Raw genomic sequence first — 24,287 nt, forward strand, 5'->3', positions numbered from 1 at the left:
GAAGACTCTTCAAGCTCACCACTGGATAAGGAGAGATGTTCAAAGGAGAACCAGAAGACGATGAGTTCGAGTCGGAGTCGGAGTCGAGTCGGAGTCAGAGAAGTCACTAGGAAATCTCCTCCGTCGTCATCCCCGTCCCCTTCGTTTCTCCTAGCTTAGCCTCGAGTAGTCACGGTAGTTCGGGAAATGCCCCAACCACTGTCCCTTTGCCGCTTTGACCATGGATCGGTTGGCTTCTTTGTTTCAACTTTACTTAAACTTTAATATGAATAAATCAGGTTCTGCTTACTCTTTGTGTTATCTTGAGTGCAATTCTGTTTACGATGATACTGAGGATGACTGATACCCGTCGTGAGGTGTCAAAAATAATATTTATAATCTCCAACTACAACTATAGCTAGAGGCAGTCGGGTCGAACCACAGAGAGGCAGACGTAATTTCTAGTTGTTTAAATTCGGTCTAAAGTAACAAAAGGTGGGGGTTTGATTGGGTTTGGTCTATAGCTAAATAAAAGAAAAGTAGACTAATGAAATATATAAAATCAAATATAAAAGAGGTACTAGGATGGTCGGTTCATTATAGTTTCGGCGGCAGCATATTAAACAGGTCTAATTCAAACACATGAGGCGGGAAATAAAGAGGTCCTCTCGGTCCACTCTTAACAGATAGCGCCTTTCGATCTCGCTATAAGTCCCAAATATCACTAATACTGACTCTCGTCCTGAAAAGTGACTAATAATCTAAACTTTACCTATCTTTCGATCTTAGCATAGTTTAGTCATTTTAATTGGTGATCTAACAACTGTCCCTATCTCTCGATCTAATGGGTTAGTGTTATCCTAAGCATTCAACTAGTCGTGTGCACTCGATTCGTCGAATTAAGAATTTAAACAATTTAAACGAAAATAAAAACCTCGCGTGGTCAGTCGATCGACCAGGTATGGCGGTCGATCGACCAACACGCGAATCAGGCCGTGTTCTTTATATTGCCGCCTACACTACAACTCCCCTACATCCTAGCACAATTGATTTAGCTACTCATACTAATGATAATAACAACAATGAAATTAATGAAATAGACAGAAGGTTTCATGCTTAAAACGAATGAACAAACAATTAACAATAAAGATAAATCGGTTTCGGGAGACTAACTAACAATTCCTATACTAACAATGCAATAAAGATGAACTGAAAATAGAGCAAGTGAATATCGAAATTACAGAAGGATCGTAACGGAATGATTGAAGTCACAACGAAAATTCAATGCGAAATAGTTTCCCAAACCCTAATTATTTCTAAAGAATTGTATGTAAAACTTAATGTAAATACTTGATTCCAAAACTGATGTTTCTAGGTTACGTCATATAGAAAGTATACGTAACTTTTATTTCTAAAACATAAACATCATGGGCTTGCGCTTCCTCAGTCTTTTAATTCTCGTCTGGGATAGCAGATTGGTCGATCGACTGATGGTAGTGGTCGATCGATCGATCCTCGGTGTCTGATAAGCTTACGGAACCGCATATTGGTCGATCGACTGAGGGTGGTGGTCAATCGACTGCTCGAGCTGCTATTAGCTTCTAAAATCTCGTGGATTTATCTTTTGGGCCATGAAATGCGCACCAAGCTCGTTCCTCGGGTGAATACTTCACGTCAATTGCAATGCAGGATAATCGGAGATGGATTTAGCTCGATTTCCGCTGGATTCTTCACATTTCTGCAATAATGTACAAAAATACGGAAGTAGACGGAAATAGGGAGAAATGTAGCATAAACTACATGTATGAGCTCTGAAATGCGTATAAAATGGGATGTAAAACATCATATAAAAGACACGCATCAAACTTCCCCAAACCGAACCCTTGCTTGTCCCCAAGCAAGAACTAGACTCGATCTAATTACCTAATGGAACGAGTTCAATCTCAGAGCGAAATGCAACATGTAAAGCCTAAACCAATTTAATGCACAACCAACAATCAATTAGCAAATGAATCATGCAAACGAGTTATGGAGCTGTTAAAACTACTGAACCGTCAACTGTAGAGACTCATCAAATTGGACTCTCACGAGTCGCTCATATCACTCAAACAAGCACAGGTGAATAACGTAAAGATAGAAAGAATTGGTTTTGTAAAGACTCTCACCTAACTACGACCTATAAGAACATGCCTGCAGTCTAATATGAAAGCAATCTCTACAACCGTACATACGCATTCCAACCAACAAGAGACCATGACACATGCCGAGGTATATATGTGGATATGTGAGGTATGGGTAAGAAGAGGCAAAACATTTACGGAAAAGTGGAGGTACAGGTGATCAAGCTAGTACCGAAACGGAACCATATGGCAACATCCAACTTCTTGCTCAAAAACAAATGGAACGGTGCTATAGCAAGCACAAATCTCACAATCTCTAGGTATAAAAGTAATCAACTAACTCCCCACAAAATATGAATAATACATGAGAGCAAAAATCGCCAAAAGATAAGGATTTTGAATTATGCGAATTGATTCTCTCTTTTTCTCGAACCTCAGTCGATCGACCAAAAGGGGCAGTCGATCGACCGCATGAACAGTACAAAACTTTTTTTTTTTCTTCTTCTTTTCGAATCATTTTTTCATCTTTTTTTTTGAATTCTTTTCTATTTCTTTCTTTCATCCTTTTCATCTTTCCAACAATATCTCAAACATGAGCATATGCTACCAAAAACTAAGTAACAATCCCAAGAACACAGACTACTAGCTTGACAAGGGCAGGCTAAATGTAGGATGTAGTAATGGGACAAAAAGGTGTTTTTTGGCGGTGTGGGGTTCATGGGCAAAACGAATAAGGGGAAACCTCTACCACATGTGTCAACTAACCACGGACCGAATGCGTACGGGTATTAAGCGATTAAGTTCATATTTATGCACATTTATGTGACATGCCTCATAAGGAGTACTACTCACATTCCTAAATAAACTGGTCATAGATGTCACCAGTTATAGGCTCTAAATCTCAGAAATATGATGTAGCTTGCCAATTTTCAAAGTCAAGTCTCAAGTCCAGCAAATAATTAACGAAAACTCGTAGGTATGCATTTATACGATTCTACTAATAACATGTTAATCAAGCAAGACTCAGGCAAAACAGGTGCAAAATGCAATATCATCCTTGAAATACTACCATTCCGACTCGACCTATATGCTAAAATAAACGTGCATTTTATGGAAATTTTTGAAATTTTTCAATTTTTTTGAATTTCTTATAAAATGAAATGAACAATGCAAAACAGAATGTAAACGTGAATGCAAGCAAATGATATGCGACGCAAAACCCTTCCCCAAACCAAATCGCACAATGTCCCCATTGTGCAAAATCATGTAATGAAGAAAAGAGAAATGGGAATTTGCGGGAAAATAAATAAAAATGACATGAAGTGGAAATCGGGAACTTACAAGACTTTAAACGCAGCAAAGGAAACCTCCCCAAACCAGCGTGAGCTAGGAGGTTTCGAGTGAGCAGTGAGTGCTACTAATAAGTACACGAAAGACAAATAAAACCCACGCATAAAATCGAGAAGACAATTTTGAAGCGGTAAATATGTGCACAAATGAGAAAATTAGAAGAAATAAATAATTGGACGGAAAATAAAGTGGAGTAGAAAACTCCCTTAAGTCCGCATATCGACCAAACACAGCAGGGGAGAGGTCGTGAATAGGTACAGCAGCGTCCTTGGTCGATCGACTAAGAACGGCAGTCGATCGACCAATGTGTCAGGAACAGTAGCTCCTGGAAAGTGCAACTCAGTCGATCGACCAATGTAGCCAGTCGATCGACGGAAAATACTGCTGTACTCCTTATTTCTTCGTATTTGCTCAATTACTTGAGCTAATGAGGTCTAAAAACCTGCAAGTGCACAATAATACGCGCCCAAAATTGCGCAAAACCCAGAATAAAGTCTCAAACGCATAAAATACTAAGCAAGCAAAATAAAATTCGAAGTTTCACGCACACAAAAGCAATAAAAAGTGTCTAACAAAAGCAAATAAAATGTTTGGAAAACATGTGATCAACTAGTAGTTGATCAAGAACGGCCATGGAATGGCCCACTTCGTCGGCTTCTGGCTACTAGAGGTAGCCTCAACGGTGCTTATCTTAGCAGCTGCATCCTTCTTAGCTTCCACGTCCGTATGGCTCAACGGATCAACACTTTCATCATCTCCCCAGTCAATGACCTCTTCTTGCTCATCAAAGTCCAAGTCGGACTTCCGTGCCTTGACCGGATCGTCATCAATTTCCTCATCAATGCCATAGCTAAGGCAACCAAGACCTCCTCTTTGAATGATCGGCCTCTTTACAGTTGGAGCAACTTGCTGTTCTTCCTTCCCCAAACCAGCTCCTGCAATATCAGAAATAGACAAATCTTCCTCCAATTTTCTCCCAATCTGGGGCGGAGGGGTTACAACAGGAATAGAGATAGGTGAATCAGGAAGCACAAAGTACGATTTCTTGTCAGAAACCGTGTTACAAGTCACAGGCCACATGGGGTCCTTTTTCTTAGATGGCTGAGCAAAAACAATAGAATGCTTGCCCACTTTAAAAGTCAGGGTTCCTAGACCGACATCTATGACTGCACTAGCAGTGTGCAGAAATGGCCTACCCAAAATAATGGGAATATGGGCATCCTCAGGCATGTCAAGTACCACGAAGTCGACGGGGAAGAAAAACTTCCCTATTTGGACAGGGATGTCCTCCAAGACTCCTACTGGTTGGACCGCAGATCGGTCAGCCATCTGTACTGTCATATCTGTCACTGTGAACCTAGTCAATTTGAGCTTCCTAGCTAGACTCAAAGGCATGACGCTTATACTAGCTCCTAAGTCACATAATGCCTTCTCAATAGAGAAGGTACCTATATTGCAAGGAACAGAAAAGCTACTCGGGTCCTCTAGCTTATGGGGTGCAGTATGAGACAAATAAGAGCATGAATCTTTGGTTAACGCGATAGTATGCACATTTTCAAGTGACTTTTTCTTAGACAGGAGTTGTTTCATGAATTTAGTGTAGGCAGGCACTTGATTGACCAACTCAAGGAAAGGGACTTGTACATTCAAACTACGAATAACCTTTTCAAATTTATTGAAAGATACATGTTCCTTTGTCGGCACTAGTCGCTCTGGATATGGGGCTGAGAGAAGTACCTTAGCCCTCTCTTCTAAGTCTCGCATGCCGACATCCGCGGACTTAGGCTGAAAGTCCACCACCTTCTCCTTATTGAAGCTCGAACCCTCCTCAGACCGTCTCAAATGTGAGCCATTAACCGTCATCGGATCGAACTTTGGAATCGGGACGGACCCATCAGCACTCGGGTCTTTCCCCAATACTTTCGGAGTTGTCGAACCCCGGAACAAATGGTCTCTCAAATTATCGGGCATTGAAGGACGAAATTTCTTAATATCAGCAGGAGTCTCAGTCGATCGACCACCTTGCTCAGTCGATCGACTGAGATGTCTGATTCGTAAGCTCCTGTAACCCGCATATCGATCGATCGCCGGGTATATATCGATCGATCGATATACCTGGTAGACGCCTTTTTCTTTGAATTATTCGTTACAGCTTTGTTTTGACTCGGTTCCGCCTCATTCTTTTCAGAGGCATCCTCGACCGTAGCAGGCCCCTCCAGGGTAGACCCACTCCTCAAAGTAATGGCATTTAGGGTCTCTTTCTGGTCAGTTTGAGTCGGTAAAGTGTCCGGGAGCTCGAGTGGTACTCTTACTAGCCAACTGAGCAATTTGGCTCTCTAGTAGCTTCATCCCGGCCTCTCTAGCTTGGGACTCCTTCAGCAGCAAGTTCTTAAACTCAGCAAAATCAGAACCATGGGATTGTTGTTGCTGCTGCGACACATAAGGAGGTTTTTGATATTGTTGTTGCTTATGATGAGGGCGCACATAAGCTTGCTGCTGCTGTTGTGGGGGTTGAGTCGGATTTAGGACGTTCTGGCTACTCCACCTCAAGTTGGGGTGGACATTCGGCTCATAGTACGTGTTTGTCTGCCTATAGTGTTGAAAGGCAAAGACACAAAACTCGAAAGGACGGGACAATTCTCCGAGACATGTCCCTCAGCTCCACATCTTCTACAGACGAAAGGACCGTCTGAAACAGCATTTACTTGGTACATCCCACCTTTAGAAGCTCCTCCTAATTCATATTTGTCAAACCTTGCAGTGAAGGCTTCTAGTGCAGCAACAGAGGAAAATTCAGCAGCTCTCCTCCGGTTTCCTCTCGAATTCCCATATTCGGCCTTATGAGTGGCCAGATCATCGATGATCTTCCACCCCTTGGTCTCTCCCATGTTCTCAGCAAATCGGCCATTGGCTGCAGCATCCAATATGGCCCTCTGATCGTCGTACAGTCCATTATAGAACTGATTGCACAAGCTCCATTTTTCGAACCCATGGTGCGGTATGGTTCTCACCAGTTTCTTGAAACGGACCCATGCTTCATGGAAGTTCTCATCTGGCCCTTGTTTAAAGCTCGTGATCTGAGCTCTAATGGCATTCGTCTTTGAGGCAGAGAAGTACTTTTTATAGAATGCCAGGGCTAAGAAATTCCAGTCAGTGATCCCATGTGCGGCTCGGTCCAGATCTCTATACCACTCTCTTGCAGCATCACGAAGAGAGAAAATGAACATGGTCTCCTTGATCTGATCTTGGGTCACACCGGCCGGCGGGGGTATAGAGCAACAATAATCAATAAAAATCTCCATGTGCTTGGCTGCATCTTTATTTGCAGCTCCCTCGAACTGGTTTCTCTCAACCAGGTTAATATAGGAAGGCTTTGGCTCGAATTTTCTCGCCTCCCCAGGTAGTTCGAATCCTTTGTAGAGATTCGCAGCTGTTGGCTCTGAGTGACTAGCAATGGTTGCTTCTTCAACCATAACTGGGATTTCTGGAGAAGTAACTGTCTCGGCTGAAGAAGTAGAGGCAGGAGATGTAGGTGGATCTCCTTCGAACAGAGCGTTTTCGTAGTGGCTTGACAGAGTACTCAGCTCTTGCTCTGTCGGTAATACCCTTTGTGATCGTCTCAACTCGTGCAAGGATTTCTCGATCTCAGGATTTAATGGTACTAGTTCACCACCCTGTGACCTGCGCATAAGAAGAAACTACAAAAAGAATATAAGAAAATTTTAAGGAACGGATGTCCCTTAAACTAAGAAAGACTAAAAATAAAACAACTAAAAATTAGAACTATTGCCTCCCCGGCAACGGCGCCAAAATTTGATACCCGTCGTGAGGTGTCAAAAATAATATTTATAATCTCCAACTACAACTATAGCTAGCGGCAGTCGGGTCGAACCACAGAGAGGCAGACGTAATTTTTAGTTGTTTAAATTCGGTCTAAAGTAACAAAAGGTGGGGGTTTGATTGGGTTTGGTCTATAGCTAAATAAAAGAAAAGTAGACTAATGAAATATATAAAATCAAATATAAAAGAGGTACTAGGATGGTCGGTTCATTATAGTTTCGGCGGCAGCATATTAAACAGGTCTAATTCAAACACATGAGGCGGGAAATAAAGAGGTCCTCTCGGTCCACTCTTAACAGATAGCACCTTTCGATCTCGCAATAAGTCCCTAATATCACTAATACTGACTCTCGTCCTGAAAAGTGACTAATAATCTAAACTTTACCTATCTTTCGATCTTAGCATAGTTTAGCTATTTTAATTGGTGATCCAACAACTGTCCCTATCTCTCGATCTAATGGGTCAGTGTTATCCTAAGTATTCAACTAGTCGTGTGCACTCGATTCGTCGAATTAAGAATTTAAACAATTAAAACGAAAATAAAAACCTCGCGTGGTCAGTCGATCGACCAGGTATGGCGGTCGATCGACCAACACGCGAATCAGGCCGTGTTCATTATATTGTCGCCTACACTACAACTCCCCTACATCCTAGCACAATTGATTTAGCTACTCATACTAATGATAATAACAACAATGAAATTAACGAAATAGACAGAAGGTTTCATGCTTAAAACGAATGAACAAACAATTAACAATAAAGATAAATCGGTTTCGGGAGACTAACTAACAATTCCTATACTAACAATGCAATAAAGATGAACTGAAAATAGAGCAAGTGAATACCGAAATTGCAGAAGGATCGTAACGGAATGATTGAAGTCACAACGAAAAACTAATGCGAATTAGTTTCCCAAACCCTAATTATTTCTAATGAATTGTATATAAAACTTAATGTAAAAACTTGATTCCAAAACTGATGTTTCTAGGTTACGTTATATAGAAAGTATACGTAACTTTTATTTCTAAAACCTAAACATAATGGGCTTGCGCTTCCTCGGTCTTTTAATTCTTGTCTGGGATAGCAGATTGGTCGATCGACTGATGGTAGTGGTCGATCGACTGATCCTCAGTGTACAGTAGCTTCTAGAACTCGCATATTGGTCGATCGACTGAGGGTGGTGGTCGATTGACTACTCGAGCTGCTATTAGCTTCTTAAATCTCGTGGATTTATCTTTTGGGCCTTGAAATGCGCACCAAGCTCGTTCCTCGGGTGAATACTTCACGTCAATTGCAATGCAGGATAATCGGAGACGGATTTAGCTCGATTTCCGCTGGATTCTTCACATTTCTGCAATAATGTACAAAAATACGGAAGTAGACGGAAATAGGGAGAAATGTAGCATAAACTACATGAATGAGCTCTAAAATGCGTGTAAAATGGGATGTAAAACATCATATAAAATACACGCATCAATGACCAAAACTTAGACTCAATCGAAATACCTCCCTACGTAGCCAAAGAAATACTACAGGAAGGGGAAGGGGGACCAGTAATAGAGGACACCGAACCCATCAATGTAGGAACCGAACTAGAACCCCAAGAACTTAGGATAGGGACTATCTTGAGCTCTACCGAAAGGGCCGACTTCATAGACCTTCTAAACGAGTTCAAAGATGTTTTCGCTTGGTCCTACAAAAACATGCCAGGAATCGACAGGGATATCGCCGAGCATAGGATTCCGATAAAGCCAGGTTTCAAACCTGTGAAACAGAAACTTCGCCGAATGAGAACGGAATGGGCTCTCAAGATTAAGGAAGAAGTTGATAAGCAATTCAAGGCCGGGTTCATCAAAGTTTCCGAGTATTCTGACTGGGTAGCCAACATAGTACCTGTACCCAAAAAGGATGGGAGAATCCGTGTTTGTGTTGATTTTAGGGATCTAAACAAAGCAAGTCCTAAAGATGATTTTCCTCTACCACACATCGACATATTGGTGGACAATACTGCAAACCACGCATTACTATCCTTCATGGATGGGTATGCGGGTTATAATCAAATCAAAATGGCCATGGAAGATATGCATAAGACCGCCTTTGTCACTCAATGAGGAACCTACTGCTATACAGTGATGCCGTTTGGATTAATCAACGCCGGAGCTACATATCAACGCACCGCAACTACACTCTTACATGATATGATGCACAAAGAAGTTGAGGTATACGTAGACAACATGATCGTCAAGTCCAAGGATAGAGAGGGGCATATTGCGAACCTTCGCAAATTTTTCGCAAGACTACGAAAGTACAACATGAGGCTCAATCCTCAGAAGTGCACATTCGGGGTAACATCTGGTAAACTCCTGGGATACGTCGTTAGTCAAAGAGGTATAGAAATAGACCCTTCCAAGATCAAGGCTCTGATCGAAATGCCGCAACCACAAACAGAAAAAGAAGTCAGAGGATTCCTGGGAAAAGTGCAATATATAAGTCGATTCATATCAAAACTTACAATGATTTGTGAGCCTATCTTCAAGAAGCTCAAGAAGACAGACCACACCATGTGGGATGATGATTGTCAAAAGGCATTTGACAAAATAAAGGAGATATTGGCCAAACCGCCAGTGCTCATGCCACCTCAACGAGATCAACCTCTTGGTTTATATCTCACGGTAACCGAAACCGCCATGGGTGCCATTCTAGCTCAAACTGTAGGAAATGAAGAAAGGGCTATCTACTACCTTAGTAAGAAGTTCTTGGAGTACGAGTGTAAATATTCACAACTCGAAAAGACATGCCTCGCTCTTGTGTGGGCAACGAAGAAGCTACGCCATTACATGCTTAGCTACTCCGTCAAAATATACTCCAAAATGGATCCAGTCAAATACCTCTTCGAAAAACCCGTCCTCAACGGACGCCTAGCAAGATGGACTTTGATGCTCTCAGAATTCGATCTCAAATACGTGCCCCTAAAAGTAATAAAAGGTCGCGTCGTTGTCGAATTCTTTGCAGAGAATCCCATCGACGATGCACAAACAATAGATACTTGGTCATTTCCAGATGAGGACATACTCCAAACTAATGTAGACTCCTGGGACCTTTACTTTGATGGAGCGTCAAACTTAAGAGGATTTGGAATAGGAGTGTTGCCCATTTCTCCTAAAGGCGAGCATACACCAATCTCTGTCAAACTCGACTTCGAGGTGACAAATAACGCCGCAGAATACGAAGCTTGTCTCATTGGACTACAAGCGGCAGTGAGCTTAGGCATTAAAAATCTTTGCGTGCATGGGGATTAATCCCTAATCATCAACCAAATTACAGGATTTTGGAAAATCCGAAGCGAAAGCCTCGCACCTTATCAGGCTAGAATAGACCAAGTTGCTCAATTCTTTGATCACGTAACCTATCTACACCTACCTCGAGAGGAAAATCAATTTGCAGATGCTCTTGAAAAACTCGCATTTTGATTAATATGCCAGATAACATGATGGAAATGCCTTTATGCATCGCACGACGGTCGGAACCGGCTTATGTGCATCAAACCACCGATGAAGAGGAGATCGCGCAGGAACCCTGGTTCCAAGCAATCCTGAATTTCAAACTCAATGGTACCTATCCACCGGATATGGACAAGAGGGGACAACGTGCTATACGCCTACTCGCTTCCCAATACGTTCTCATGCAAGGAGAGTTATACAAAAGAACACCTCTTGTGTAATCTTACGTTGCCTTGATCATTCACAAGCGCGAAAGGTGATGGAAGAAGTCCACGACGGAGAATGCGGTCCTCACATGAGTGGGCCTATGATGGCAAAGAAAATCACACGTTTGGGATATTATTGGACCACAATGGAATCCGATTGCATCAAATATGTAAGACATTGCCACAATTGCCAAATCTTCGGGAATGTACAACATGTCCCTCCTTCATTGCTCTATACGATGACATCTCCTTGGCCATTTTTCTCACTGGGAATTGACATAATCGGGAAGATAACCCAGTAGGAACAGGAGGTCACTGTTTCATCCTAGTGGCAATTGACTATTTTACCAAGTGGGTAGAAGCGGCTTCCTACACCAGTCTCACGGCCAAAAATGTGGCAAAGTTCATACAATACAACATCATCTGTCGATACGGTTGCCCGCATGAGATCATTAGTGATAATGGATCCCATTTCCAAGCTGAGACTGAATAATTGCTAGCCAAGTACAAAATTAGGCATCACCATTCTTCGCCCTATAGACCACAGACTAATGGTGCGGTAGAGGCAGGAAATAAGAACGTTGTCACAATTCTCAAGAAAATGATTGACAATTATCGAGATTGGCCAAGCAAGATACCATTTGCTCTGTGGGGATATCGTACATCTGTTATGACGCCCACTGGGGCTACTCCTTTCTATTTGACCTACGGCATGGAGGCTGTACAACCAGTTGAGCTAGAGATACCATCCTTGCGTATCTTACTCGAGAGTCAAATCCCAGAAGCTGATTGGAAAAGGGATAGATATGAAGAACTCATCCTCCTGGATGAACGCAGGCTACACGCCTTGTATAATGTCCAAACATACCAAGCCCGTATCAAACAAGCTTTAAACAAAAGGGTTAAGCCCAGAAACATCAAGGAAGGAGACTTAGTGCTCAAATCGGTTAGAGCTCTTTTACCTGTTGATCCACGGGGAAAATAGGAACAAAAACGCGCCTCGCATAACCCCACGTGTCACTCTTGTGGCACTAAATAAACCGGCCCCTGGCCAAGTTGAAATAACCTAATGTCACTGTGCTCTTGCATTTTGACAAATTTGTCATCCTCATGTCATCAAATAAACTAAATTTGCACCTTCAGAGTAAGCAAAAGCTCATGCTAATTTTCTAAGTTCATTACAAGCTCTTGCTTAGAACGATTATTCTTTTACATTTACTCGAACTACACGCAAGGGTTTGATTTCATTTCCTAAGTGAATACGTAGGCAATCCTTCACAGGATACAACCCATCATTTTCAAAAATGTAAATAGAAGGACATCTGCATTGCATTTGGAATTCGACAAGAATAATAAATAGAAAATCACAACGGTTTCATAACCATTTAACCTTTTTTATTTCATTCATTTTCTAATAATAATAGTACGCTACATAATAAAAATAGAAGAGGCTAGGATTCTAAAAACCCCACCTTTTTTTATTACAACAATAATAATAATAATAAATAATAATAAAATGACTTGGGCTATTCTTCCATCTTCCCCTTGCCCTTGTCATTCTTGTCACACTTCTTGTCACGACCTCGAGTCGGATGCTCTTGCGCCACTTCAGACCTAATCACCAATGGTCTTTCTCGAGGCCTCGACTATCCATTCTTGCCAACCACCATTTCCGCGACAGGAGAGATTTTCGGTTTCTTCGAAGGATGAATAACTCGAAGCCCGGCTTCTTCTTCTCCTTCTGTCAGATGCTTCTCTTTCTCTTTCTCTACCTCGCGCACCTTGTAGTCCACAGGCTCGCGCTTCTTCAATCTCTCGCGTTCTTCAGGAGTCGTAGCCCTCCTCCATCGCAGATAAGAATCCGACACCCATAAGGCATTAGCGGAGAAATTCAAGAACCACATGTTTCTTTGGGCCCATTTAATGGCCCATTCCCTCCGACTATCAGTAGTAAGTGCCACAGCGGTCTGCGCAACGGTATCCAGCTTCGAGATCATCTGCTTCATTCCGATTTGTCTCATCAATCTTTTCGGGAAGATACACACCATGAATTCTAGACCAGGAATGCGCACGGACCTCGTAGGATCCAAAGAAGACACTCCAGTGACGGATTTGAGGTGCCACCATGGTACGACCCACCTAATCAAAGGACCATCCTCACTCTTCAGCTTATTCTTCCAGTAATCACAGACCCGAGTGAAGTCCACCATGTACAACCTCATCCTCATCGCAATCGAGCGGGCATGGTAAGAAGGAACATGGACTGGGGGCTCGATCAATCGAAGCCGTTCCATAAGCCAAACCTAACAAAAGCAGGTATTAGACATAACACAAAAAAAAAAAAAAAACGAAAAAAAAAAAAACGAAAAAAAAAAGAACAAAAGAAGGTGTTGTTTTACCTGCAAGATGACGGGACTCCCCAAATACGGTAGGTCGCGGTTGGATTTCCTATTATCCAAGCCCAACAAGATCTCTCCTAAGCATAAACAAGCTGGGCTCCTGCGTAGCTCCATTTGCTCAACAAGGACCAGAAGACGGGGATCACCTCTCAAGTCTTCATCAACATGCCCTTGGAAGACATATGCATGCAAAAGGCAAAACCCAAATGCCCTCCGCCTAGCAACATGAGAAACGGTGGGGTCGACCCTATTTATGAATCGGTCTATGAAGTCCAGCATTCTCACTCCTTTCGAGGTAACTAGACGGTCTACCTCAAGTCTAGTCAACCCAAGCAAATCTCTAAATTTGCTCTTGTACCCTTGCGAAGTAGAAGGAATGGCAGACAAATGTTCGGGATCCCACCCACCAACTGCAGCGATTTCTTCAGGAAATGGGCAAATGTCGCCTCCAGGGAACGCAAAAACGTGATAATTCGGGTCCCAATAGTCAAGACAAGCATCCAAGAACGGTTTAACAACCTTGATTAGCCTCAAACTCAACAATGATCCAAGGTTATAGGCACCCATATCATATTTTTCCGTGTTCGAAAATTCGTTGGTCCATTCCTTCAAGCGAATCTCCAAAGTATTCATGATGAAAAGTTTCTTTTGAGAATTTTATGTAATAAGACGAAGAAGAGACGGAAGAATTATGTGAATAAAAGCTCCATCCGCGTTTCTATTTATACTAATTTCTGTTTCCAAAAATCCGCGAACAGATGACTTTGGGAACAAAGCGCAAAGACACCTCATGCGCCTCTTCAAAGGGACGCAGCTCATCTGCGCCTCTTCCTCAGCTTCACTTCTGTGATTTTCCGCGTTGGATCTTTCCTAATTCCATGACGAATAATTCCCTATTCCTACGGGTTATTATTTTGGTAAATACGTGAAAATTACCATGTTTCAGGTTTCCTAATTCCGCGGGCACGAATTTCGAAACGACATCGACATTTTCGCCATTTTACCACACGTGCACATTTTCATTTTAGGAAATAATTTTCATTTTCATTTTAATTCATTTACATTTCTCATTTAATTCACTTATTTTAGAAAATGATTTTCGATTTCCCGAATTTCAAATTAATTTCAATTTCTTAATTTCATTTCTACATTTCTAACTTATAGATTTCTATTTTTTTCTTTTTTTAGGGGTAACCCTCCCTACCGCCCGGTCATTTCCAGCAAAATTTTTGCATTTTTGCATTTCTTTCGAGTCTTTCACTTCGCGCTAATTAAGGCCATTTGTATATACAAATGAATGTTTTGCGTGATTTCTATGTAAATTTCTGCAGCATGACGGCGTAAACCGTCATCTACCAAACCTGTTCAAAGCTAACCTGCAGATACAAGCAACACAACCCAGCAGCAAAGGCTCTCTGGCCATCTTATATACACGAAACAAGGAAATGCACAGCAAACTGGGGGCTCTCGCCCCAAACAAAAGTCCAAAAAATGTCCAAAATCAAGGTCCAAAATGTACAAGTGTGCAAGTCTACAAAAAACAAAGCAAAGCTACTGCTGGTCGCCCTCCAGCTCCGCAACTTTTGCCGCAAGAGCAGCAATCTCGGCGTCCCGAACCTCGAGCTCCCTCAAGAAGCGAGCTGTCTCCTCCCGAGACTGGGTCAACTCTCGCTCCAGCTCGCGGCCCCCCCTGTAAACAACAACAAAATTGGCTCATGTCAATCGTGTCAAATCAGTCCAAGCAATTACAAAGGAATTAAAAAGCAAAAATGAAATAAGCATAAGGTTCATACCTGACGACCTCGACCGCCGACAATTGCCTCGACGGCAGTAGCTCGCAGCCGGTTGGCCACCTTCCATAGCGCAACGAACTGAGACGGCGCAACCTGCATTTTCAAAAGGAAGTTCTCAATAAATTTAATAAAGTTCAATCAAACGTGTTCTTACACAAAAATTATACAAGTCAGAGGCTCACCCTCCGAATCGAGATCGCAGTCATCCGGCCAAGATCCGTCACAGCCACGTCAAAGTCACGCAGCTCGGAGATCGTCGTCCTCCCGGCCGCGTCAGTGTACTCAAGGGTCTCGGGGTACTCTGGGGACTCGATGCCCGCCGCCTCAACCTCCTGTGAAGCCAAATATTTCTCATGAATCGATGATCTTTCATCATAAGTTCTCAAAAAAAATCAAGTAAAGAAGAAGAGTAAAGATGCTCACCACTACCGGCCAGTACGCCAACCTCCCGTAGAGGAACGCCGAGTAGTCCTCGCCAGGAAGAAGGAGGGCGTCACCACCGACGCCAGCCAAGTCGCCTCCTCCTCTCGCCTCGAAGGCTCCCTGAACATCGTCCTAGGAGGATCGATGGGAACCATCAACACGTCCCGAGAGCACTGACGAGCCAAGCGCTCGCCCAAGTACCACACAGGACCCATCGACGTCCTCAGCAACAGCCGGCTCGAGCTCCTGGGTCGAAGGACCTCAGCCATAAAAGGAGGCGCTCCGGCATACTCCGCCCAAGGTCTGGGCACCCACTGTGATAAGACAAACAAGGATCATTCCTATGATCGATTAAAAACAATGAAGAAGCGAATGAATATAAGTGAGATGCTTACGCTGTCCAGCTGAAGAGCGTTCACGTCCCGCCGGTAAACGCCGTGAGAGGAACGCTTGCTCCTCGTCCTACACATCACCCAATCCCTCACAACGGGATAGGCTCTCTCCAGCGGCTCCGTCCTCTTGGGCGCGAGGCCCGGGAAGTAGGAGTACACCCACGCCTGTGAAACAAGATAGTCAATAACGATCATTCGTGATTTAATAAAGAAAGGAATTCATTTCAAGCCTCAATGAAGGTTCATACCTCCAGCAGTAGTCCAGGTCCGACAGCATCAGGAGAAGTCCCCTTCTCCATCAACTCCGGATGAACCATGCCCCTCATGAAGCGAATGAGGACCGCAAAGCCAGCAGTGACCCAGTCCCAACGCCCTAGGGAGCTCAGGTCAGAAAGGAAGGGAAGAAGCTTCGTCGACAGCCTCTCTCCCTTATCTCCGAGGTAAATCGAAGACAGAAACCACCAGAGCCACAAGCGAGTCCTCTGCTCAGCTGTACAGGGAGGAGGAGCCGTCTCCCTTCCATCAATCGTCACCAGCGCCGGGATCTTTCCCACAAAGTAGTTTCGAACGTAGGAGCTGGGCACCAAGCCCGGCACTGTGACGGCCTTCGGCGACAAATTCCAGCCGATCAGTCTCCTCGCTTCGGCCGAGTCCGCCCTCATGGCAGTCTCTGGCCACTCCACCTCCTCGGTCCCACACGGTAGACCAGAAATCATGCCGTAGTCCTCCAGAGTGACTCCCACCTCACCAAAAGGCATGTGAAACGTGGAAGTCGTATCCCAGAATCGGTCCAAGAAAGCGCGTAGCAGGCTAAGGTTAGCCCGCAGCTTCCTCTTCGCGATATCCCTCCAGGCCTGCACCAAAGAACCGAACGCTCCGCGCTCGATCATGGCGCGCTCCTCTGCCGACAGCCGCTCGTAGCACTCCATCGCTGTCGTATAGCCCGAGAACGACCTGATGTTCCCGGCCTCCTATTGTGATTTGAAACAAAAGCTATCTTTAGTTTTGAATGAAAATTGGAAAAGATATGAGCAAATGAAACGAAAGAAGATGAGTGATGAGTAGCGAATTCCTATTTACCAAACTCTTCACCGTCCTGTAGGACAGGTGACCCTCGGCAGCCCATAGCAGGTGCCTACTCTCCCAAGTCTCAGCCCACGCAGGAGCTCCTCTCAGCTGACGGCCTCCTCGTTCAACGTTGGCCCGTCTCGGGGCCTCCTCCTCCTCAGCAGCCTCCTCCTCGTGGACCTCGTCTCCAGCAGCCATCACCGCGGCGGTGAAGGCCTGCTCTAGAGCCTCCTCGACAGCAGCAGTGTCTATCTCCATGGGAGCTCTCCCAGAAGTAGAAGCCACATCATCTGTGACATTAAAGAAAATTTAGGCCGCGTCGCATGACGACAAGCCTTGGTTAAGGGATTTTCGAGCCTTTGGAAGCCCTGAAACCGCACTTTTCTCGCCGTCTTTGGCCATACTCTCACCAACCCGATCACTCATGTGGTAATATGGGTCAAGTTAAGCCTAATTTGAAGCCTAGTTCCGGGTTCGAGTCGAAATTTCGGCAGAATTTCGTTATAATGGCGATTATGCCTTAGAAAGTGTCCTGAAAAAGCTGTCACAAACCAAAATTCCGAGATGATAGAGAGTTTACCCATCATCCAAGGGTCCCAAATATCAAGTTTCATCGCAAATGGGCAATCCTAAAACTATTTTCGAAGCAATTTACGGTTCAGCTGTGAAACCGTCTCAAATTTCACTCAAAGGCTCAAAAACTCAACGAAAATTTGAAACAAATACATGGTTGTGTTCCTTATACTACCAATTATCCATTTCTAATGTCAATTTGACAAAGCAACTGCATTTGGGGGAAAAGCCCCAAATTTTCGATCAATTGGGTCATGAACCCTAATTTTTCGACCCAAAATTCGACAAATACAGAAGATTAATGCAAGAATGAGACACATACCTCGATTAGTCATGATTAATGCAAGCTTTTGGATCAAACCTTGGCGGAAATGTTTGATTTTTGAGAGAGAAATTGAAGGAATTGTGTTTCGAAATAATGAAATGAACCTTCTGATTATCGCGTTTTTACGCAGAAAAGACACTTTGGGGAACAGACGGCAGGCGCTGCGCCTCTTCCAAGAGACGCAGCTCTTGCTGCGCCTCTTCCAAGAGACGCAGCTCTTGCTGCGCCTCTTCCTTGTGTTCCCTCCATACGAATTTTCAAAAATTCGTTATGAGTTCGTTATTTGTGGGCCCATCTTTCGTGCGCCTCTTCGCCGATGCTATTTTATCCTTTTGGTCCGTTTGACGATTATCTTTCGTTCCGGCCCGCATTTACCAAGCCAGCAACAGACTGTTGCACGTCATTTATTGCTTCCAAGACCTTTGCTCGTCACAACAAGCATTTATTCCTTCACAGGTGTTTCGACACACCTTCACGAGAGTAAGCGGATATACTTTCCCTCTCACGATATGGAGATTAACGTCTACCCAAGCAGATTTCTCCTCAGCAGTTCCCGCCTGTGTCCTGCTCTTTACCCTTTTTCTCAAAAACTACCCAAGCAGTCTTCTTTCATCAGTTCCCGTCTGTGTCCTGCTACTCACTTTATTTTAACCTTCACACCTGATCTTCGCTTCTTAGCTCCCATGTACCTCCGGAAGCATTTCGAGAAGAAGTCTCAAGTATGGTCTCTTCTTATGGCTGGCGAGCCTCCTTACGTAGTCTAATGGACTTTAAACGACCCTCCCCGATAGTCGACAGACTCTAAAATGTTCCCGATGACAGGTCCTTGGCTCAAACCCCTTGAGCCGCCTCGCGTCGCCATAGTCGTCAGGTTGTAATCTTCGATTGACCTGATGGCTATACTTTGACTTTCGCCTTGTCCAACCCTCAGTCAAAGTGGGGGCTCTGTAGATACCTCATTTCTGCACCTCTCGCAAACCACCCGGTGATGATTGGGCCGCATGTTTGGTACGCGGAATGATTTGTGACAATTCATAAGTTTATCGTCAAGTGATTGCTCAAATATTAATGTCTACCTCTTAGTTGTCATCTACGTGCCGATACGGTCGTTTTAACAGTAATTAGAGTACATTTGGAGTCCGAGCCTAAAACCGTCTCCATTTTCTGATGATCATTCAATCCCGAGTCGGAATGTTCTGGAATGTTCCGGATATTTCTATTCCATATTTTATAAATATTTCACAATCTTAATCTTTTGGCAAACAATTTCCCGTAATATTCATATAAAGTATTAAGGAAAACCAAATTATTCCGTCCTTCCATAACTCAAACACGGAAATCTTTCTTCCGCAGGAGGAAACCACTTGGGAACAGACGCAGCAGGTGCTGCGCCTCTTCCAAGAGACGCAGTGCTTGCTGCGCCTCTTCCCAGGTCCTATTCTGCGTAATTTTCGTATCTTTTTCATATCTTTCCGAGATTCACTTCCAAAGAGTCTCCGAAACCCTATTTCCTCCACGAGATTAGTATAAATAGGAGCCTTCGCTCCTCATATTTCTCACGCGAGTGTCCGCCCTTCTCTTCTCCCTTTGCATTCTAGACTTTTGTTCTTACTTTTTGGCGTCTACGTGCTTGATCTTTCAACCACGTAAGCTCGGATCCTTCTGAGTACCAGCCTCGTTTGCATGACCGACCAACTTGACCAACTACACATCAATCAACTTAATTAATCTAATCGTTTTCCTCTTACGAGGGAACTTTCTTTGCATTCGCGTCGAGCATCACTAATCGATATCTTAGTCCTTCTCGTTTCGTCAACATGTAAGTCTGAGGGTGTAAATCTCTCTTTTATTTATTGTATTCTAATTATTGTATCACAATTGTAAGGTTTATGTCGAAAATACCTCTTAAAATCGATTTCTAAACCGTGCTTTAAAACCTCTTTTTTACGGATTTCCAGAAGACTAACCGTCGAGAAAGGACGTAGCAACTGCTGCGCCTCTTCGAAGGAGCGCAGTACCTGCTGCGCCTCTTCATGAGGCTGCCGCAGTTCCTGCTTCCTTTCTTCTTCCTTCGTCCTCTGTAATTCGTCAAATTCTTATTTGTTTATTCGTTTGATTGTTAATTTTTCGTCATAATAGTCTAATATTTCACATGTATATTATTCGTCATCATTAACACGTTTAATTCATCATTAAATCCGACTTAAATCCCTTATAATCTCATATTTGCGGGTTTTCGTCATTAAACTCAATCCGGGTTGTAGAAGTTCGATTTGTTCATATTGAGTTTCTGGAATTCGTCTTTGATATATTCTAATCTGTCTTTTGTCACATTCACCGCATGTTCATCATTAATTCGTTATTAATTTGTCATATTTAACCTATTTTGTTCACCCATGTCACTAATCAATCATTAATCATGTAATTAATCCGTCTTATCTCCGTTTCATCCATGTTTTATTGTTTATGACCCATTAATCATATGTAATTAACCTACTAATCACTTCCATCCGAGTAAATAAATTAATCCATCGTCAAATTCACCAATGAGCATTAACAACACGCAATTCCGGCTTCACAGCCAGAATTCAGGTCAGGAACAGACGCAGCGTCTGCTGCGCCTATTCCAAAGGACGCAGCTCTGCTGCGCCTGTTCCGGGTTGAATTCAGTCCCTGAAGTCCGTGGTCGCCTTGACTTAGTTTAATTAGTTCACGTATAATTGACTATTACTCGTATTATCACCTTCTGATCTGTTCGTAATTTTATTCTTTTATTCTTTTATTCTTTTTCTCAAAACATCCGTTTTAAAGGTATTTTCGACATAAATCGCCTAATCCAATGTAATTATTGTAATTTTCTTTTATTGTATTTATCATTATTTCTTGTATCATTTGAATGTTCTCACATGTAATTGAGCATTAAATCCTACTTCGACCTTTATTGTTTGCTAATTACGTGTCAATCGACTTAGCCTAATTCTCACATGCTAGGATTAAAAATTAGATGTTGCATTGCATGCATACAATCGACGATATATTGAGTACGAATAACTTCCCTAATCATTAGTAGAGGCCGCTATCGAGGCGGGCGGGATTAGGTGTTCGATCAAAAGAGCTTCCTAATACGTACCCTCACCCCTTACTCCAGATCTCCGTGAACACCCATGTTCATTGGCATCCACGAGAGTCATTCTAGACATAGAATGCTAAGGGTAACGATTGCTTAGTGTTCATGTCACTACTTTGTGTCTTGACATGACGCGAGGTATTCGAACGGTTACAATTTCCCATAAAAATTGATGGCGACTCCAACAAAAATGCAAACGCTTGTTTCTCCTCTCTCCCAAGCGCCCCCGTGGGCCCCCCGCTGTGTTGGAATATGTGTCTTCCGACAATAATGCGATCACGACTGTTGATCATGATGATCACATGTTTAAGTCTCATTATAAAGAATACAATTGGGAAGTAACATTTTACTGTCAACTGGTCCACACATATCGGTAATGATTGGCTGACTAGAGTTTGACATTACTGTCGTGCGACGGTGGTGATCAGTTGATCCCCTAGGTCATACCTATAGGGCAACACTCTTAATTGATCATTTAATTGATCGTATAACGTTACGAGTCAATTAAATTATTTAAAATTGACGGACGATTTTGGAAGTAATATTTACGTATTTCATTGGAATTTGATTAAATGAGATACGGTCTGAGTAATCGAATTGTATCATTACTCAGATGAAATTATTGTTTAAAGAAACAATTAAATTTGAATGAATTATTATAAATACAATTTGTTGTGATTTATAATTGGTAAAATATTTTGGTACAAGTAATTATGAATTACTAAAGTCGATTTTTGTATATGACGTATTTTTATTAATACGTTGATTTTTAATATGTTAAAAATACATAACAAATTTATGTAACATATGACATGTGACATAAGACAAATTGACATTTTGACAAAGATAATATGGAGTCCATATTATCTAAATGGACCGAAATTATGGGAGTATTAGGCTAATATTGTGTTGATTAAATTAGTGGTAAACACAATGATTACCTACTAAACTAGCCAAGCAACTCTAATGCTCATTGTGAAGAGCAACTAGAGCATGCATTGGCTCCCTCCCATGCCCCCCTTCCACCCGGTTTTGAGAGAGGAAAAACCACTTGGTTTTTCCTCTTATTTTACCTAATATACACAAAAATGTTTTTGTTGTATCATTCATTTATTCATCCACCAAAATATTTTTAGAGAGATAAAAATATTTCACCTTCCTCTTCTCCTCTCCTAACCGGTTTTAGGGAGATAAAACCAAATAATTTTGGGTCAATTTTTCTTACAAAATTAATATTGTCTAGTATTCATAATATTAATTTTATTAAGAGTGTGCTTTGGGTATTAATCCTTGGGAGAGATCCTATACTTGGGTCTTTGTTCATCCATAAAGGAAAGCACAAGAACAAGAGAGAAGGAGATCTCTCTTGTGCCCTAAAAAACCGAAATCCCAATGAAAGGATGAATATTTCTTCTTTATTTTGTTTATTAGTTTGCATGCATAAGATCACCATTAATTTTATGAGTAAATTAAAATGGAACATATATGAATATGTTAAGTATATAGATTTACTTTTCCTTCAATCGGTATCAAGAGCCATGGTTGTTTGCATGCAAATCGGTTAAAAGTTTTTCCGAGTTATAAGAATAACATATAAAACTTGTATATTTTGTGCTATAATGATATATCACGAAATTAATTTATGCATGTTAAAATTTCTGGTCCTAAAATGTTTTTATGATATTTTGGTTAATTTATGGATTTTTATTGTTCATTTTATACAATAATGGCATTAAAATATGATTTTATGAATAAAAATGTCATTTTCGGACTAAAAATAGCTAAACTTCGAATTTTCCAGTGATTTTTGGATATGTTATCACATATATTATTTTGAGATGACCTGTAAATTTTCATAATTTTTGGACTTCTTACGCTCAAAAAATGGATTTTTCATTATTAAAATCGAATTTAAGTGAAAAAAAGGTTAATATGAGTTAAATTTCGAATCTGGTCATAGAAATTTAGTATGTTGTCACATGAAATTTTACAAGATGTGTGTAAAATAATAGGCTATATTGAAGTCTTTGTGCATGATTTATGATTTTTTGAAGAAAAATAACATAAATAGTGACATTATTAGTGAAATATTAATAAAACATAATCTATGACTAAGGAAAAACGTCACATGTTGCATTTTATTATCATTTTCAGATCTAAAATTGAAAAATCGGTGAATATAATTTTTCTCATGTTTTTATGATTATTTAGTTAAAACCGATAAACCGCAACATTGTTTTTCCGAATAAATTTCGAAATTTTTAACCTAAGTTTTTGAACATTATGAGTGTCATGGTATTTTTCCAGAATGTTCATGAGTTTAAATTTCAAATTTCAAATTTATTTGAAATTTTGTGATTTATTTGAAGTTTATAGCTTATTTTTATAATTTTAAGTCCATTAATGAAAAATTTTTAGAAATATGAGTTAATTATGGTCAAATAATTAGTGAAGACTAAATTTTGAGTCCTAAGAGGTTAGGGTAATTAAATTATGCATAAATATGAATTTATGTAATTTTGTGATTATAAAATGTTGAAATCACGCAAATCCGTAAAAACCGAGTAATATACGATATTGGCTACTTAAAGGCGATTTAGCATAAAATTGGGCATGTTCATACATATTATAATGCTGCATTTTCTTTATGATTGTCATAATTTTATTTATGTAATTTTTGAATTATGTATTTTTACTTAGTATGGCCTTAGTTTTTAATTGGTATTTCCCGAAATGTATGGGAATATCGATTCGGTTGTAATTTATTGTGTTCTCCTATCACCGCTTTGTAATTTAATAGATTTATTTTATTTTAGTTACAAATGTATAATAGGAAATTATGTAATTTATTATGTAATTTTATTTATTCCGGAGTTCCCAAAGACGGATTTCTTCAAGATGGCGATACATAAAGACGGTGTTACCTCGAGATGCGTGCCACAACCGAAGTTCAAGGGACCAATGGAGTTGGTTTCCGAATATGTAATAGTTAAATAGTTTTTTTTTTAAGAAGGCCATACTAGGATTTATTTTTATGCTTTGCATTTTATTTATATGTCGCATGCATCGCTAAATCGCCATAACTAAAACATGCATCATCATCTTCATCGAGTTTATCGACCGTGTCAATTAGAATTATCGTAGTTCACCGCTTTAGTTCACTTAAAACGTGATAGATAATAAATTGACATG

General features: G+C 41.4%; 1 non-coding gene across 1 annotated transcript; it reads left to right on the forward strand.

The window, feature by feature from the left end:
• The first annotated feature begins 6,434 nt into the window (after nucleotides 1–6,434).
• LOC141645043 (small nucleolar RNA R71) lies at nucleotides 6,435–6,541 on the forward strand. The gene has a single exon (XR_012544638.1). It is a non-coding gene; the product is annotated as a small nucleolar RNA R71 (small nucleolar RNA).
• The last annotated feature ends 17,746 nt before the right edge of the window (nucleotides 6,542–24,287 follow it).

This window comes from Silene latifolia, chromosome 2 (assembly GCF_048544455.1).
Source record: "Silene latifolia isolate original U9 population chromosome 2, ASM4854445v1, whole genome shotgun sequence".
Lineage (NCBI taxonomy): Eukaryota > Viridiplantae > Streptophyta > Magnoliopsida > Caryophyllales > Caryophyllaceae > Silene > Silene latifolia.